Source organism: Amblyomma maculatum, chromosome 1 (assembly GCF_055883805.1).
Source record: "Amblyomma maculatum isolate TAMU_Amacu chromosome 1, ASM5588380v1, whole genome shotgun sequence".
In the NCBI taxonomy this organism is placed as follows: domain Eukaryota; kingdom Metazoa; phylum Arthropoda; class Arachnida; order Ixodida; family Ixodidae; genus Amblyomma; species Amblyomma maculatum.
This window is the reverse complement of record NC_139344.1, coordinates 389654610-389674609: the sequence shown is the minus strand read 5'-3', so window position 1 is coordinate 389674609 and position 20000 is coordinate 389654610. Positions and strand designations below refer to the sequence as shown.

The 20000-nt window shown below is 49.1% G+C and overlaps 1 long non-coding RNA gene across 1 annotated transcript in view; it reads left to right on the top strand.

The window, feature by feature from the left end:
- Positions 1 to 20000, top strand: part of LOC146208498 (uncharacterized) — a 144449-nt gene that overhangs the window by 65969 nt on the left and 58480 nt on the right. The gene's annotated exons all lie outside the window — the stretch shown is intronic.

Below are 20000 nucleotides of genomic sequence, written 5' to 3'. Positions count from 1 at the left end.
ACACCCCTCTCCTTTCTGCTCCGACTCGTTGTCTGCGTTGTCGGTTTGGGTGACAGGCGACGCCGTAGACACAATGACGTCTCCGTTCGCGCAGCTGCATGGGGGGCAGAGCGTCCCCCTGTCACACCCCTTCCCCGCGTCTGTGCCTCTCTTTGCTACGACAACGCCCTCGGAACACTGCTGTGTGCTACGAGGAAGCTGAAAGCCCTATCATAAGAACCGAGGAGAGGCACCGATGTAAGGGCGAAAAGAAGGAACATTTCGACGTCACATGCACATGTCAAAACTGAAAATGATGCATTGAGTAGATGGCGCACAAGAAAGCTGCGACACTTTTATACACGCAGGAACGCAGCAACAATCCGCAATGCAACATATGCGATGACAACGGGTTACGAGCCGAGCGAGCGAGTGTGCTGAGTGTGTCTGATGATACAACGTTGTCCACATTGTCTGGATCGACGATAAGGCGCCTGGTTTTGCGTTTATGCCACAAGGCATGCGGTCGATTCCTCACTTCAGTGAAGCTGGCGAGAGAAAAACGCATATTAAAAAGAAATAGAGATGATGAGTTACGGCCTAAAAGTTTCGGCCAAACACCGGCAGCATCGGTGCTTTGAGTGTGCCAAGGCAGCAGTGACATTTTTCAAAATGTCAGGAAACGAGAAAATGGAAACATTTAGCGTAGCGGCAAAGCAATGTATTAGCAGATATACTTCTAGAGCAGATCTTCTAGAGCACTATAGAAGAGACGTATGCTGGTTTGACAAACGCCTCCCGCGCATGCGCATTACTAGGGCTGGGGCAAGTCGCGGTCACTGTGCCTAGCTGTGCTGGTAGCGTCTAATAAACTGGCACACGTCTATGCTACTACGTCGCCGCTTTTCTAAAAGCCTCTGATTAAAATGCACATTTCTGATGTACATTGCACTGCCCCACAAGTGTGTACTTGGCATCATATGCACGTCATATTCTTTGAGCATGCGCAGTGACGTATGTTGCATACGTTGTGCACTTTAGATTTAAACTCATAAGTACAGCCAGCCATCAAAAGACCACTAACATATAGACTATTTACATGTTAACATACAGATTATTAACATAGAAAGCGGATATTTTTTAGGCTGAAAAATATCGAGGAAAGAAATACTGGTGGCGTCCTCTACGGTCGATTTCAGCAGTAAAATGTAGGCGTCGACATTTTTTTTTTTCTCTCGAATCCCGGAGGCTACGCTAAACCGCCATGCAGTTTGAAACGGTGGCAACTCGTCCTTTTCGGTGAGGACGCCACCTTCTTGAATCCACTGGTGAAGAGGCTTTCCACGCAATTCTCTGACATCTTGATCTGTATTTCACGGCCGAAAAAAAAAAAAAAATATGACGTCAGCATAGCCAGGAAAAGTCAGGTTATTAACCTTTACTGGAAATTTATTAATGGTATGCAATTGTTCTCAGTTTCTATCTTGCTTGCCTCAGTTAATGTTTGGCCGCCCTAATTTCGCTTTCTTGCCTGTTTTCCATACCATCGTCGTAGCCGAAACCAGGCGAAGAAAAGTACAGAACAGTATCAAAAATACGACAAAATATTCTGTACTTTTGTCGGCTTCAGACATTTCTGTAGTGGTTGGATATATATATATATATATATATATATATATATATATATATATATATATATATATATATATATATATCGCCGGTGACGGTGAATCACTTTATTTTGTGACTTAACAAAAGAGGTAAAGATTCTTTTAAAGTGGCGTCGATTGCGCTACGCATGGCATATCTTTAATATGCGGGAATCCACTATTGTGTCATCCTTGGTTTTCCGTGCTTCTCTTTCTTCCTGTTGGCTTATACGCAATTATATGCACGATTCGCACGGTCAGTCGACACACGATTGCTAGTGAGCGCTTTGTTTCAGTCTTTTCTTCATTCACCTCGTACCTGCGCTATTTCATTCTTGTTGCTATGCCCTCATATGGCCCGAATTCCTTCCCACATTACTGAAAATTTGCGAGAATTGGGGGCTCTGACGGTAACGGGAAGGTTGCTACTGCTGTCAATCATCCAACTACAGTTGTGGGAAATCTGGGCATTTGGCGTTGCGGGTGGTACTTTTGTGAGCAGGAGGAGGAGGTGAAAATATTTAATTACGATGATATGATTTCGGAAGGGCGTTTCGTTGTGGAGCTGAGTGGCAGACCCTATTCCGGGACGCCATTGGCCGCCGCCGCTACCGAGCTCTCTGGACCAGGGCACGCTGGGCCTCCAGGTCCGAGCTGGACAGGGCCGCCTCCCAGTCCTCCCTAGTTGGCTGTTTTATAGCTTTTATTTGTGTATTTTGCTGGCAGGCCCACACCTTGTGGTATAGGTCAGCATACTGCTCTCAGAATTTGAACCTACCCCTGCATGTGTTTTAGTATGGTGGAATTTAGAAAACACCCGGTTTGGAGCCGTCTAGGTGGCACTCCTCACATCTGTCGAGACCTTTGGCGGGTCCAGGGCAGGGAGTACTCCTGCAGAGGAGTGAATAATTTTAATGTCCGCATAAGCTATGAGCTGGATTGGCATGGTTGTCTAGGTAGAACCGGAGGATTGAGCGGAACTCCGGGGGAGGAACGCTTGGGCAGCCGCGTGAGCGGTCTCGTTCCCCTCCACCTCCTGGGGACCGGGCACCCATATAACCTGTTTTTTTACTAGTAGCCGCTCGCCACATGGAGTCGTGCACCTTACTTTTGTGATGCCGTTAAGTAGTCGAGGATTGGTGTTATGAGCGTGGCCACTGCGCCTGTGTCATTAAAGTAGAAATCACGAAAACTGGAATTAGGCACAAATGCGAACATGTCAGGTGACCTAATGATCCACTGACATTTCAAGACAAATGGGCAGTTTTTTGTACGCTTTCAAGCTGGCATTTATAATACCCTTGTTCACTTTACTGACTTTACGCAGTGCAGCGGTGTTGTTTTAAACAATTTATTAACTATACCTGCACCCGAAATGTATAGGAGCTCCTGTAGTCTTTCGCCGAATACGGGAGCTCCTGCTGAATATTTCTAACGTGATAGCGTTACGGGCCCCATGTCGCAGAAAAGCCGCTGTCGGCGTGTAGTTGTAGCGCGAAAATCAGAACAAAGTAAAGAAACAATAAATATTTTGTGGAAAACCGCGATTCCTACGAAGTGCGAGAGGAGCACGCAACCACTCCGCCACAGAACCGCATTGCTTCCAGAATAAAGGTGGACCTAATGTATGCATTGCCTTATGACTGTCAGCTAATATTTAGGTGAGTCATTAGAAATAAACTAATTACGTAAGTAACAGTTAAGCGAATAGGATAGGACATTTACACTTCGCTTACCTGCGATGCGGCGCTCACTGGAGAATTCCTTCGATCGTACGGCGCTGCTGCAACAGATGGCGCGAGCAGCCACCCGATTCAAAGCCTTATGCAACCATCCATAATCTTCAAAGCATTGGGGTATAAAACGCTATCGTATGAAACTCTTACAGACGAAGGATAAATGTCCTCCAATTTTTTTTTTCTTTTGCTTACTTATCATCCATGCAAGGGTATAAAATGAAATTTATCCTGATTACGCACACGTCGTTCTATCCACTCTTGAAAAAAGTCCTGTAAAATCCACCTTTTAGAGAATTTCGAGAGATAAGAGATGTCATGTATTGGTTGATAAGCCTAAGATTTAATCAATGATGCAAAAAAACAAAAACAAAAAAAAAAGATGAAGCGCTGGAGCGGGAAAAGGTACTGTGCGAAAGGCGGCATGCAGGAAGTGTCCTGTAGGCTTTTCTACCTCATGTTAATAAATTTTCCTCGCATGCAGGTAGCGCAACCGACTACCGTATAGCCTCATCTTCCTGCACACCGCAGTTCTTGACTGGTTAGTCCGTACGCAACAGGTATATCTTGTAAATAATGTTTTATTTTCTCCAGTATGTGGCCGATGCATGCCATGAGCATAGCAGCTACAATTCTGGACGCACGCACAATGCGTCTATGGTGTCTGGCACAAGTTCTCACGTTCGTCAGCGTGCGTCATATCTTGCGCAGCGAATTACGAAGTAATGACGGAAGCGGGAGTATGATTTTGTTCTTTTTCCTGCGCCGACTTTTGATCGATCATAGTGGCGGCATCTCTGAAGATGTTAATTACCTCCTTCTATGCTAATCGGTGATACCTCCTGATCTTCTGAGAAAGCTGATGCAACTACTCGTATCATATTGTTACCGATGGGCGAAACTTTGTACTCTTGTCCTTCAAAACGTGCGTGTGTGTGTGTGTGTGTGTGTGTGTGTGTGTGTGTGTGTGTGTGTGTGTGTGTGTGTGTGTGTGTGTGTGTGTGTGTGTGTGTGTGTGTGTGTGTGTGTGTGCGCGCGTGCGTGCGTGCGTGCGTGCGTGCGTGCGTGCGTGCGTGCGTGCGTGCGCGCGCGCTAGCTTATTAACCCACTACTACGTCTCGCCATGTACAATACCTACCTTCCATCCATCACCCATCTCGTCTTCCCTCAAAACAACTCAGACTGTGGCGGCATTTCAGTGCTGTGGGTATTTTTAGTTTTGTTGTTGCTGGAAGGGGGGGGGGGGGAGGGGGAATGGTAACAAAATTGAACACAATGTTCCTTTCGTTTCCTCCTCGGAATTTTTTCTTTTTTTTTCCTCTTTTTTTTTTTTCTATCGAATATTTCAGGCAGGCCAAGTGTTGCCTGTTCGAGCACAAGTCATCGGTAGATCTTATTAATAATTTATTTTATTTTACATCACGTTACTTTCTAATACAGCAGCAACATTCACATCCTAGCCTGAAGCACGACGTGTGAAATTCGAATAACATTCATGACTGAACGAGTGAGGTACGTACAACATGATGGTAATTGCACCGCTGATGCGCACACATACCTCTGTTATGATTTCGGCCCCAGTTTAAGTGTTTATATTGCATCACGATAACTATTTACCGAAAGCAGACCGACTAATTTATTCGCTTTGGGCTTGTATTCGGCAAGGGATTCGTCCCTGGGTTTCCGAGGCTCATAATAGAAATGAAAAAGCACACCGTTCGCATATAAAAGACCTTTATTTATCCAGCAAGAAACATGCGTAACTCGCTAGTCCGGAAAAAAAAAAAAAAAAAAAAAAAAAAAAAATAAACCTACGATGAAATCTCTTTCCCAACTGTGCTCTAATGTGAGATCACGAGTTTTGACACAGCGTTGCACGCAATTACCATTTCTACATCGCCCAAATCTGATCGGCTCGTTAGGTTGACTACCCATTATACAAATATTGAATTACACCATCCTGATTTCTCCATCACGGGGACTTGCAACAGCTGCTTATATACTCTCGAGCAGACACCTCCGTGCTCTACGCTGCTGCAAGCGCGCATGTCGTAAGCTTGTTCCAACGGCTCGCGACGCTTCAATATCGGAAGACAACCTGCATCGTTGCAAAAGCTTGGCACGTGGGAAAAAAGAAATAAAGATGCGGTAACACGCTTCAAAACGTGTTGCTGTAACCGCGTAAGTGCGCGGAAAACCGGAGTTCGCGAAAGCTATAGCAGAAATAAGTGCGCGAGAGTCAATATTTAAAATCACTCTCCGCGATATTCGAGATAATGCGCCAATGGGCGCGCGCGGGCTCGCACTGACTGGAAGAGGTGCTACCGGCGTCGCGATGGAAAATACAGATAGCGCTAGACAATCTCCAACCGCGCGATCCCCACACAGCCTGTGGGCTACCGAGAGAGGAGCCGCGGGGTGTCATTTCCAGATGGCCTGAATGCGCTCAATCTTAGAAAATGCGGTCGTCCCGTGTTTTTGTATGCGCATGCATACATAGAGAACGCCTCTCTGCATGTCACCTAGTCGACAGTGCGCGCACAGGATCATCCAGGAATAGAGAGGCGCTCGCAGCTACACCGGCGTATGAAAGTCGCTGTGTGTACGTAGTAGTTATAGTGAAAGCGTGATTCTCCCACCTGATACCTCGAAAGTAAACCAAGCTGACAAGGTGAATGTGGTTGCGATTCATTTTCCCCGCATATACGCTGCTGGTTTGCGTTAGTCGACCGTTGTTCTTTTGCTTGCCTCGCATATTAACCGCATTCCGAAGCGTATAGGAAAGATATGAGGGGCGGGACGTACGTGCAGTCAGGAAATAGCTAAATTAACGTGCAAGATGAGAGTGAGATAGCTCGTTCGTTGAACTTTGCGTCTACCCTTGCAACGTGCGCGGGGCCTGTCTCCGTCTATGCGGACGCTGATGGAAAAGCTGCAGGAAATTAAGCTGTCGTGAAGCAACGCGCGACGCTCGCTCTATTGGCATACAACGGGAACAAGATTAACATTCCTGGGAATGGAAAGTGCAGAGGAAATGAGATACGATTTTTTTTTTTTATAGTGAACAACAGTTGTTTTCGTTTTGTTGTTTGGTTTCCAGTGCAAAGAGAAAGCGCTTTTCGTGTGGATCGAATACAAAGGTTCCTATGAGAGGAGGTTTGTGCGCTGTGCGAGCTGACGCTGTAGAAGCACGGGGAAGCGCCGTTCATGACTCAGTACAAGAACGCCGTATACTGACGCTGAATACTAAAGTACTTGATCTACGCTCTTTAATAAACCGACTGTCTTTTTGCTCTCTCTGTCTCAAGGTTTTCGACTCTATTTCATTCCGAATCTTGCCACAAACGTGTACCTATTTCCTGCGTAGGTTGACCAGTGGTACTCCTTCTCGACAGCTGCACACCTCCTTCTTCCCCTTGCCATTCCAGCCGCCTCCTTCGTATTCGGACCAACACTGCTCTGATGTGGTTAACTTGAGCGAAAAGTTAACGGTGAGCTTTCTAGGATAAGCGCTGCACTATTTTGTATTATAAAGGCGCGCATTATTAGGCGGGGCTGGGGCAGATTTGGGTCACTCTTGGACGCCTGAGATCACATTTCTATCCATTTCTCGATTTTCATTGTTGGAATAATAGGGATCATCATGATTTTCATATCGCAGATTTTTCTCTTGGGGGGAGAAGTATCGGAACACTTACCATAAATATCCCTACTCATGATACATTTCGATCACTTAGGGGTTTTAGACTCACTTGAACTGAAATCTCAATACGTGGGCGTTTAATACTTCTCAATATTTAGTTCGTAGTTGCATTCTCGACAAGGTAACGAACTATGGTATGGTATGGTATGGTATGGTATGGTATGGTATGGTATGGTATGGTATGGTATGGTACGGTATATGGTATAGTATGATATGGTATGGTATGGTGTGGGGGTTATGGTATGGTTATGGTATGGTATGGTATGGGATATGGTTATGGTTATGGTATGGTATGGTATGGTATGGGGTATTGTATGGTATGTTATGGGTACGGTTTGGTATGGTATGGTATGGCATGGTATGGGATCAGGTATGGTGTGGTATGGTATGACATGGGATCAGATGATAAGGTATGACATGGGATGCAGATGATATGGTATGTCATGATATGGGATTAGGTGGTATGGTGTGGTATGGTATGACATGGGATCAGATGATATGGTATGGTATGATATGATATGATATGAGGGACGCCGTAGCGATTGACTCCCGATTAATTTCGACCACCTGGTGTCCCTGAGCGCGCACTCACTTCGCACAGCACATAAGCGCCTTTAGTACTGCCGGCTGCCGCTGCCGGAGCTAACTTCATGAATGAATGAATGAATGAATGAATGAATGAATGAATGAATGAATGAATGAATGAATGAATGAATGAATGAATGAATGAATGAATGAGCGAGGTATGATATGGTATGGTTTGATGTGCACAGGACACGAAAAGGCACGACCAGAGCGTCCTTGACTGAGCCGATCGAAATCCACTCCGTGAGCCCGCTTTCGCAGCAGCAGCTGTGCAGCCGGCGCGACGACGCGCATGTCTCGAACTCAGCGGGTGTGAAGAAGAACGTGTCGCAACGACGGGGAGCACGCGTCGGCGAAGCATTGCGCCTTTCTTCTAAGCCGCGACCCGGCTCGCTATCGGCCGCAGACATATCTCAGACGGCGTGGTGGCCCATGCATGAGGCGGAAGTATCCGCGTCGTACCTCCAACGAGGGCGTCAATCGCGCATACGCTTACGATATGTCTCTATCTGCGAGAGCTTATATACACTCGTGCGCACAGGCGCTCTCGCATATAAAGTATGCAGGGTGCGCACCTAGAACTGAGCCAGGCTTTTCAAGCTGTTGATGTAGTCTGAAACAAAGAAGCAAACGCGGCTCATTTGGAGGTTATATGCAACCGCAAATGTTAGATGCGTGCCTGTTTATAGTAGTGATCAAAAGACGAAGGGTTATAATTAACCTTGAGGACAATTAACACCAGGTATATTCATCCCTTACACGGCGTACTGAGATGTTTTCGTATTTCAGGAGGCCCCAAACTGCTCTCACTATATTTTTCTTGCGTTTAATTATTCCAACCGCCTGTATCTTGCATCTTTTGTGGCATTGGGGCGTCCTATGTGGAGCCATTAAATTCGCCGTCGGTTAGAAGAGGGAGCCACGATGAAAAGAAAAGAGTAGAAACAAAAGTTAAAAGCTCCCCCTTTAAAGGTATGACTCGCTACCTTTAATGGGTCCCATCTGTGGCTGCTCTTGTGGTTCCTTGTTTGTGTACATGTACTACATGGAGTTTATACTCGCTTATTTACCAATTCTTCAAACTGTGCTTACAATATCTGACGCATTCTCATTAGCATACAGTCCTATAATCTACAACGATATCAAGCTACCTGACATAAGTGACCACCCGACGCAACGTCCGCTTTAATCAAGCACTGTGAACGTGCCTCCTTGGCTATATCTATAGGAGTAGCGAGCCAAATCATGAAAGGCTGATTTCTATCTCAAACTCAGATGAACAACCCGAGTTCGCAGCTTTTCTCAACTTTGTGAAGTCATGTGATCTCATTACGTCACACAGCGCATCGACGAACCACGCACGCATTCATGTTACATGCCGGCTACCACCTGACAGAGCCATCGTCGTGATATTTAGCTCACAGGGCCAAAAGCGCCAGATTTTCCGCACAACGTGGTCATTAACACACGCAGAAAAGAAGCGAACAGTTAAGGGCTCACATGAGTTCGACCACCCACACCTCGTGTTTCGAGGGATGCAGGCCTGAGGCGTAGGGGCATTGCCCTGTCTCCAGAAAAAGAGGCAAACGTCGCCGAGAGCCGCGGCCACATGTTGGCGGCGGTTTCTTTGAGTGTGTTGCGTCATGACCAAACGATGCCGCGAGCCTTTTTGCCCTGCAACGCTGCGTTTTCCGGTATCCATTCGCCACCCCGGCTAACGTTACTTGCTAGGGTGGCCGGGTTGCTAAGGTGGCCGGGATGCGACCAGGTGCTCTCAATTCTGTTTGGTGAGTCTGAGGCAGGCGCGGGGGTTAAGCGTGAGCAAAGCATTGAAAGAGCTGCTCCAGGTCCCAAAGCGACCCAGGCTATGAGAGACGCCATAGTGGTGGGCTCCAAAAATTTCGACCACCTGGGGTTCTTTAACGTGCACTGACATCGCACAGCACACGGACGCATCTCCGTTTCTCATCCATCGAAACACTGCCGCCTGAAGTCGGGGTCGAACCCGGGAACACAATCCGGCACAGTAGTCGGGCATCTTAACCATTTTATCCCCGCGGCGGGGCTCGTAAGCATTGGCAGAAAGCTTTTCTTAGGAGCGACATTATTACTACATTTTAACCGACTGTGCACATGTGACGCACGTAACGGGGCAAAATGAGGTAAGAAGGTTTAACAGGAACCCTTGCGTGTTCTGCATGAAAAATATAAAATCTGTGGTGTCCGTATGCGAGATTTCAGTCCAAAGTAGCCGCAGGAGTTATTAATAATGGCAATACTTGTAAAATCGTTCAAGTATATACGTAAACACAACCTGGAGCGAAAAGGTACGAAACACGAATTTTTCGCTCGAAGCAGTCTTCGGTAGATTGTCGGCCTTGCAGGTCGAACCAATTGATCTTCCTTTTTGCCACGCGATAGTGGCTGTTGACAACGTAACAACGCTGTTTATCGCTCTCGACTCTGCAGGACACGTTAAAGAATTAAACTCGAGCCAAATTGCCTACTAAAGCGAAGCAATTCGCACTTCGATTTTTCCTTTTTTTCTTCCTCTTAACGTCCACTGTACATACACGCGCGCGCGCAAAAGGAGCTCCTGCGGACTCGGAAACACGCCAGCTTCTCCCCTTTATAACCTGTTTCCCCGACGGAGCCCCACCCTCTCATCCTCGATTATTTACGAGCTCAGGAACAGCCAGGTGTTTTCTAGCCCGGTGGGGGAGCCCGAGTCGGACGGTGCATTATCTTCCGCCCGCCGAAAGTAACATTTTGTGACCACGCACAGTTTGCAAGAAGCATTTACAAGTCGTTAGGCTGCAGCCTAAGACGTTATCAAAACTGCAACACTTAAAAAGAGCCGGTTGCCTGTCTCAACAGCACGCCGCAATTTCCTGCGTGGCGGCCGGGCCGTGCCCTCAGTCGCTTCCTTAACTTAAGTACGCGAGACGCGCCGACTGCATGCAAATAACTCCTCGAAGCGCTCCCGTCCCACGCAGAGAGCCCCGCGTGAACGTTAGATCTGCGCAGCACGCGAGAAAGAGTGCAGCAGGGGCCTCTGCGCGGTAAACGTTTTGCCGCCGGTGCATCAGTGAATAAAAACGTCGTCGTGTTCGGAATTAGCATGCCGGGCACCTAACCTGTTCCCTCTTCGACTACGGCTACGCGGCGCGGTGTTCGGGCGCGTCTACGTTCACGCCCAGCCCAACGGGAAGGGAGATAACGAGTCGCGAATTTACTCTTTTGTCCGGCCGAGAACTAAGCGACGGACATGCGAGACGCAGAACATTTAACTACACACTGCCAGCTATCTCCGACGTTCGTCTTCCCTGTCTCATCCGCCGGCTCACTTCCTCAGAAACCGGCTGTGCGTGTTCGAGAGAGGGTCGGTAATGAATGAAAGCCGCTATCGGAGGACGTTAAGGATCGGTGCGTAAAGCGATCCTCGCCGTCGAGATAGATACTAGAGGAAGTCGCAAGTCTCAGTCGGACGTGTAGACAGGCACTCGGACGCCTCGTAAGTTAAGCAGTTGCACGCCGAACCACCAGCAATTGAAGTGGACGGCGCATTAGCTATGAAGGAGCCTGATGCTACCGTTCTAGCGCCACCCGCCGCAACCGAAGAGCCGATGCACTGCTGTTTGCTTCCATTTAGAAAGCAGATCAACGGTCGACGCAGATCCGTACATCAATAACTGCTGCTATTGGCACCGGTGCACCCGGAGTTCGTGTATGTGAAAACGTGTGCGAATGCACACAAAACCACACGAATCTATCAGCATTAGAATGACAGCCAAATTGTGCTTGCAAACAATAATCGGTGTCGCATTGATAACTCGAGTCCTTGGAAAATCTCTCAGAGAGAAGTGTGACCAGCAAATCGATCATTCAATTTGTAACAAGCTTGCCATAGCAGATGATGTGTCTGAAAAATTGCCATCAGCAAACCCGCATCCAGACCTGCGCGGCTATATGTCACCATCCACCACGCATAGTTCTGGTTTTGAGCCAGAGCTGGGATAATCGTGTGATGTCTTCAGCGCGCGACTTCACAGTGTTCGCTATTCTGAGTCGCTCGGTTCCCGAACAGTATATACTATGGGTCAACTTGTTTTGGCCTAACGATGCCTAACCTAACGATACGAAGGTAGCGATACCTAACGCCCTGGGAACTTCGCCTCGAGGAACAAGATTCAAGTCTTACGGAAAGACAGCGACAGGAAGGAAAGCGAAGATAGCAGAAGCCGCAACAAGATCTGAACATCACAGCGCACTGCAACAAACAAGGCACGACCGGGAGAGACCGTGAGGAGAAGAGCTACTGTGTCTTATCAGCGCGGTAGATCGCGTTTTCACGTAGCCGGGATTAATGTCACGCCTGTAGCAACCGCACGAATCTGCTGCTGCTACTGGAGTTGCTCCTGCAGCATCGTACAGCGAAAGCAAAGCGCACGAAGCTAACGGAGCGCCCCTGGACAGTGCTGTTGCTGCTGAACGCCCCAGGTTCCACGAAAAACGAGGCGACCAAGCGGGAACAGCGCCCCAAAGCGGCCGCATCAGTAAGCAGGGGCTCAGCCGCAGCCAACAAATTACCAACAACCGTATAGGCAGCACAGCGCAGCCAACGAACGGCGAACACAGTGCTGCGAAAGCGGCCTGTGTGTCTTTCTCTTGCGGGGACTGCGCGAGCGGTTAACGGTTGGCTAACCTGATTCAACGGCGCGCCACTGCCGACGTCAGTGGTTGGCTTTGCAGTAGCGTGCTGCGCAGGAATAGATCGGAGAAAGAAGACACAAAGGACGAGAAAGGGCCGACGACCCCTTTTAGCTATGCTGGTCACACAACGGAGAAGTCGCGTTGAGCTCACACCGGGGACACAAGGTGACGAATCAAATTGCTACCCCGCGACCAAGAAAGTGCGCCTACTGCTGGTGCAGCCAGCAGACGAACACGGGATGTTTGCTTCGCGTCTGGGCGCCCAGGCGCCCACCTGCCTGGTGCGTTGCCACATAACTTTACCTGCCGCGTACGTTTTTCTATTCTTAACAAGCCGAGAAAGGCGAAGAAGTGCTCGTGTGCGCGGCTGAAATGTATGGACTGGGAAAGTGTGGCGGAGGCTAAGGAGAACCGCTAGAATCGAGTCATGCAGGCCGTACATCGCAGACTGCATATTGTATACAGGCATGTAGTACGCCGCTTAAGATGATGGTGCTGAGGGATGAATGCTGATCTGGGCCCTGCTCATGCCTTTAAAATAACAAAGCAGCTTCGAGATGAAGTAGCCTGAGGGGCAGCCGTCACTGAGGTTCAACCTCGCGCCGATTGAACTGACGACATGATCGCCCTGGTACGCACTCATTTCTGCACAGGTTTAGTAACGGAGATGAATACTCTGAGGGAAACAATGACCGGAAATGTAGCCCTGTCGAGAACAAGAGGTCCACCTAGCTAGCTAATCTGGAAAATCTTGTGCAGGCTAGCAGTGGCAGCACTCTCGCAGCTGTATGGAAGCTCATCTCCGTTTATTAATTTATAATAGCTGTTGTTGTTATGTTCACTGAGCAATACGTGTATCTCTCTAGCATTTAATGCAAGTCGTTGCTTCAAAGTTAAGTTTGCGTTTTTACGCAGCTACATTTCAGTGAAGAAATATTCACCTATGCCTCTTTCAGCTTAAGCAAGTTTGATATTTGAATAAACAATAAACTCCCTCTCAGTAGAAACGACTGCTTCTGTTGCTGAATTTCTGGCGGGAAATCTAATTCCCTAAAGTGATCGGTTAATATGCCTCACGTTGAAAGGTACCGACCTTTGCTTTTATACAAGAATTTTAGCACGAAATTTACACCCCCGAAGTCAATTTGAGGCACTTGGTTTGGAGTGAGTGAAAAAACGTTGATTTTCTGATGCGGCGATTACATGTTGAGGGACAAGGAGTGGTACCATATCAGTCCAGGGCCCCAATAGCCCTCGCAGCTGCTTCAGCCTGGCGAACAAGCAGACGCTGGTCCTACAGGTCGGGTGCGCGAAGGGCGTTCTCCCAGTCCACCTCACTTGGCGTGAGTATACGAGGGGCCGCTTGAATAGCTTCGTATGCCCAGACAGCGTGGTAGAGGGTTTAGAGACCCACAAGTGGGTACTCAGGACGATAGAGGGTTGGATGGATACGGTATAGACGCGTGAGGCAGGAGAAAGTTTGAGTTTGGAGCATTCGGAGAGAGACCGCCTCGGTCTGCGAGAGGTGGCGGGAAGGCGCAGCGTGTCGCGCGGTAATATTCAAGGATCTCCCGGTACACAAAGAGTAGGGTTAAACGCTGCCGGAGGAGGGCCCGGCGAACTCGGCGGTGAATCAGCTGGGTAGGCAAGAGCGCGAGCCCAGGCATGTGCCTGCTGATTACCGTCGAGAACGTCGCGTCCAGGACAGGCGGAGGCCGAGTCGGTAAAAACAGGCCGGGATGTGGATGGGTCTGGGGTATTGAGAACCAGAGTGATGCATGGCCAACTCTTCTGCCGACTGAGCGCTGTTAGTACGTAGCGAGGCCGCAGTGGGGAGGCGACCCGTGTGGTCCACCACGACTGCTGTGAAGGCAGCCAGCGAGGTATATTTGGCTGCATCCACGCAGAGGGCGGACTTGGACGAGCCATAACGGCGGTGGAGATAGTCTGCCCGGGCGGTGCGACGGGCAGTGTGGAGAGTGGGTTGCATATGGCGTGGGATAAGGGCCACCTTACAGAAAGTCTGGAGTGAGCGAGGAAGCGAGTTTGGTTGTCGGGAAAGAACACCTGGTGGGCGATTGTCGAGGCGGGTCAGGAGGACCCGACAAGGGGGGGACAAGGTTAGGCGTTGTAGTTGTGGGAGGGTGTGAGCTTCAACCAATTCGCGCGAGGTGTTATGAACACCGAGTGCGAGAAGTGTCGTGGTAGGCGTGGACGGCCGGAGGCCTAAGGCAGTCTTGTAGATTCTGCGGACGAGGATATCGAGTCTGTCGTGGTCTGAAGGGGTAAGAACAAGGTAAGGAACAACATGCTGAAAGCGGCTCAAGAAGAGCGCTTGGATCCAGCGGAGAGCGTCAGCTTCCGCGAGACCCGCTCGACGGTGTAAGATGCGGCTGCAAAGGCCGAGAAGCTGCGCAGTCTGTGTAGAGAGGAGGCTTAGAGAGGAACCGGCATGCCCGTCGGCTTGGAGGTGGAGGCCTAGGACTCGTAACGATGTGACCGTTGGGATTGTGCTGCCATAGACGAAAAGAGCTATAGATGTGACAGGGTAGAGGGGAAATTGGTTTGGAAAACGACTTCGATTGATGAGCTTTCTTTGCTTTGACCATCTGATGTATGTGGACCACTGAGAACTTTCTTCTTAAACCTTTCTACGCTAAAACATGCGAGTTACAGGACGGGCGAGACTTGGACACGTTAGAAAGGCATCAATCCCAAAAATGACAATATTTGCATCCGCAGCACCTGTCGCATGCTTTGCGGCCGCTTCTGGTATCCCTACCTTTCATGTGTGGTCAGACACCAGCTGCTGCGCCTGGTGCTGCCATGTTCGAACTAGTGTACTGCGTTGTTCCCCAAGGCTCGCATGCATAGTCCGACAAAATAAAATGACCAGAACAGAAGAGGCGAGCGGTTATTGCTCGTTCTGTCTAACCGCACCTCGAGCATTTTTCTTGATGTACATACACACTCCCAGAAATAGGTGTAGACCCAATAACAGCTGGTATAGGCAGTGCAGTGATGCATGTCACTTCAATGGAACAGAGCTAACGAGTTGTTAGCGTCAGATCAGTGAAACGGAGAATAAATACTAAAAACTGCGGCCTAACAGATAACGCGAAGAGAGTCAGGACTGGTTCTGTCTTCCGTCCACTCATCCGGTGCTCGAATTGAACTTGACAAGATGTCATCTAGCCGCTCATCATTAAAATCCAACGGCCAGATGGAACAATTTGGAATGTCTCGAGCGCAAGATACTGGGATGAATGGTTTGGTTCCCTTACGCGGTCCATTCGTGCGATAGCGTTCATACCGCTTATTCAAGGTCACTGAGACTAAAGGATGCACCAAATACTAGGAAAGTTTACCAAATCCCCCTTGCTGCCTGCCCGATCTCGGAGGTCATGGCTCGCTCATACGTGCTATCGATGTGTCTTGAAGCGTGGATCATGTTTCTTCCCTTTTGTCATCAATAAGATAAGGTAATTTTTCTACACTTGTAACCTGACGCTCGCCTAGTTATCACGCTGAATTCGTGCTGCGGCCTCTTAGTGACGATTAGTGAATAGTGACACGTCTTTTAACAGCTATAGCTTTAACTCGACAATTCCCTACGTACCGCATCGAATCGCTGGCGCTTCACTTATTCACATTATTGCTCTTTTTGCACGATTATTTAGAAAACTAGTGAATGGTCCAAATGTTCGACTCGTATTTGATTCGGTGCTATCACTATTATATTAGCATTCGGTTTGGTAGCGGAAGGAATGCTGTTCGTATTTGATTCGGAAAAAAAAAAAAAAAGATACTATTCGCACGCCGCTAACAGGCTTGCAGTCCCCTGTCTCGTAACCAGCTTTGCACCGCTTCCTGTTCTTCACTGCGGCGCAGCCTCTTCGGCGCTCAAACACAGCCAACGCCAACAGCGTCGGCTGTTCTCTCCACAGGGCTGCAGAAGCTGGGTTGTAGTTAAGTATAGTTAGCGATGCTGCCTCGGCTCTGGAAGGACTTCGAGGCTTGCTTGCTTGCTCTGGCGTGCTGAGAAAACAAAAGAGATGCCGCACCTAAGGTTGTTGTTCTCGTCTCAGCACCCCCTCCCTTCCTACCCAAGCAGGAGACGAAGAAGGTGTGTCGCCGCACGCAACGCACACACAGAAGCCCGGCGACCGGTCGCTCGCTCGGCTGCAGGCGAAAGGGCGGCCCTTGCAGCAGCAGCAGCCGCCGGTCGCCGACCCAACGACGCCTTTTGCCCGAAGAGTGCGTGCATATTGAGGCGTACTACGCCCTCCACCAGCCAGCCTGCGGCAAAGGCGGCCAGCAGGCCGTAGCGCTGACTTATTTGACACTCCCCTTCGCACACGGCTCGCGCTGAGAGCTCTGTGCTGTGCTTCGGCTGCCGGGAGTCCTTGACAGCTTTCGGGCCCCCCCTGACGTTTTGAGTGCGCGTCGTTTTTCGAAATACACTGGCTGCGGGCCCCGAGGCGGCGGCAGCGGCGGGACAACCGGCGAAGGATATCGCTGCTCCGTGCAGCGGTGCCCCTCTTGCTTGCCTCACTCGAATGGGCGCTCCTAAATAGTGAGTGGCAGGCAGTCGGCCCTGCAGAGAGTGGCGACGAGATCGGGAGGGTAATGCATTGCACGTGCGGGACATGTGCCCTGCACCAGGGTCAGTGACGCCGACTGGCCTTTAACAAGAGGGGGGGGGGGGGGGGGGGGGGGAGCAGCCGTGTACGGGATGAACAGCACGAGGACAACGGCAAGACTTCCGTACTCACTTTTCCCTTATTTTAGGGCACTCCAGTAGATTGATTACTGCCTACAGACAGCGAGATGAGTTTGCACATATGGACACGTACAAGACCAAATAAATACTGGGCATTATAAAGCAAGGTGCTTTCAGATTGTCATGTTGAAAGATATCCTCTTCGCCAGAGCAGGGAAGAGTTGATTGTGTGCGTAGTGCTCTCTGAAACCGACTTCGATGTTCCTTAATTCGAGCTGACGGCCAACTATAGTTTTCAGGCTCGAACGTAACCAGCGTAAATGTTGTGTGCTACCTTTAGCAGCGTCGCATGCTAGGCATGGAGATGAGGATAGCTGGCATTTCCTTTTTGTCGGACCCCCTATAATCGAACAGAACGATCGATTCAGGTAACCGCACGGGTGTCGACCTCCGCCTGCAGCGCCTGCCGCCTATGTGCCGGCCAGATTGCTATCGCCCACGACGTCGCGGGAGGAAACGAACCTTTGAGAGCGTACGAGACTTCTTCCCGCTCTCGGCACACGTGGCGCGAAAAGGGGGCACGCCCCTCGTGAACGGCGACGCGGCGAGTCTGTTGCTCCCTCTCTGAGCCCGTTCGTCCACCTGACCGTTAAGCGGGGCGTCTGGGTGCACGCGGTGTCCCAGTGGCGCGTAGCATGCCGAGAGTACGGTCGCCTTGAACGTCGAGGACCGTCGGATGTAAAACGGCTTTTGTTTAACTACCTCATGCACTACCTGAAGCACACCAAAGCTGTGTGCTGGTCATGGTTTGCTTTTAGTTCTTGCCAATCTTAGACATTATAAATTCGGTCATAAAGCTCGTGGATGTTAGCTTCCTAGAGGCCGTAAGTAGATGGATGAATGAATGGATGGATGGATGGATGGATGGATGGATGGATGGATGGATGGATGGATGGATGGATGGATGGATGGATGGATGGATGGATGGATGGATGGATGGATGTACGGTGCATTAATGAGGGAATGGATACATGTGCGGATGGATGGATGGATGGATGGATGGATGGATGGATGGATGGGATGGATGGATGGATGGATGGATGGATGGATGGATGGATGGATGGATGGATGGATGGATGGATTGATGGATTGATGGATTGATGGATGGATGGATGGATGGATGGATGGATGGATGGATGGATGGATGGATGGATGGAAGGAAGGAAGGAAGGATGGATTAATGAGTGAATGGATGGATCAACGGACGGATTAATGAATGGATGGAGTGACGGATGGAGAGGCCGCGTCTCAGTGATCCCCAACATTGAGCTGACTGGAACGAAGTTTGACAGCAACGCGGCTTATAGAATTTCCTGAGCTCATTTATATATGAAAGTCGTCAACCTTGACCGAATCCAAGGAAAGCATAGGGGGAATATGTCTACACGTCTTTCACCTCTTAAATTTTTAGGGTTCATCTACTGGAAATAAGTGTAACAATTTTATGGCTCAAATGCAACTGATCAGAAACTAGAAGAAAAAGAACCATATGCTGCCGGTTGGATTTGAAACAATGCCCTCCGAATTATCTTTCACTTATAAAGCCCCCCGCCGCCGTGGCGCAGTGGTTACGGCGCTCGACTAACGTTTCCAAGGATGCGGGATCGAATCCCGGCCTTGGCGACCGCTTTTCGATGGAGGCGAAAAGCAAGGCACCCGTGTGCTGTGCGATGTCAGTGCACGTTAAAGAACCCCAGGTGGTCGAAATTTCCCGAGCCCTCCACTACGGCGTCTCTCATAGCTGAGTCGCTTTGGGGAGTTAAACCCCAGAAACCAAACCAAACCATCTTTTAATTAAAATAGACTTTAAGCCCAACAAAGCTTGCGGGTTCATGAATGTTATGACGCGTTAAAGGTAGTTTAGAGCTACACATGTCATTGGCGGGTATAGTTGGCAGATGACGTGGCCACGGACACGGATAAGCCGGCGGAGTGCGTGATGTCACGAAACCACGTGCCACTTGGTTTCGTGACATTGGAGGGAGCTGCCAACTCGGGCAACTGATATGCTTTAAGATGCAACAGTGGGATGGTAATCGAACTCATTGGGAACTTTCAATCCAAAGACAGATACGCTACTCCTATAGGACAGCTATAGGCCGCGCAGATACTGTTTGCAAGGGTTGGTTAAAGCCAGGCTTTATATCTATATGTTGGGTGGTCTTTCACAATGCATGAGTGGGATCTGAAAGAAAGAAAGCTGCCAACTCGGGCAACTGATATGCTTTTAGATGCAACAGTGGGATGGTAATCGAACTCACTGGGAAGGAAGAAAGAAAGAAAGAAGGAAGGAAAGAAAGGAAGAAAGGGAGAGAGAAATTAACATCTAAAATATCTTTGTGAGTCAGTGAGAACTAGCATGCATGCCGCAACACTCTTGCTTCGTTAACATTTCCGTCCACGGTCCCGGTCGCCAAACATGAGCGCCAATTTTTATCTCTCTCTTTCTGTTCTGAGAGAATCATTTCGAGAGTTAACGGAGAGCCAAGGGGGCAGGCATGGACTGCAAATACTCCGTGAGAGAAAGCAATGCACTTTTAAGGTTTTTCTTGTCGCCTAAATAAAGAAAACTAACTATCAGACGAAGTTATAAGGTGGAGAATTTCGATGCTTCTGGCTTGCTTGGTATAATCCAATATAAAACAAACTGATTCTGTTTACTGCTCAGCAAAGTAATACACATCCCGTGCGTCACTATAAGATAAAAATAAATTAAAGGGCACGCGGATGAAGGCACGATTTGCCTAAAATTGCTAAAGACCCTGTATGTTCCTGATGATATGTTCGCCTATTGGGCACGTTAGAGGCGTTGCGTTACCTCGGAAGACGAGCGGTCTCACTGACTTTCCCCT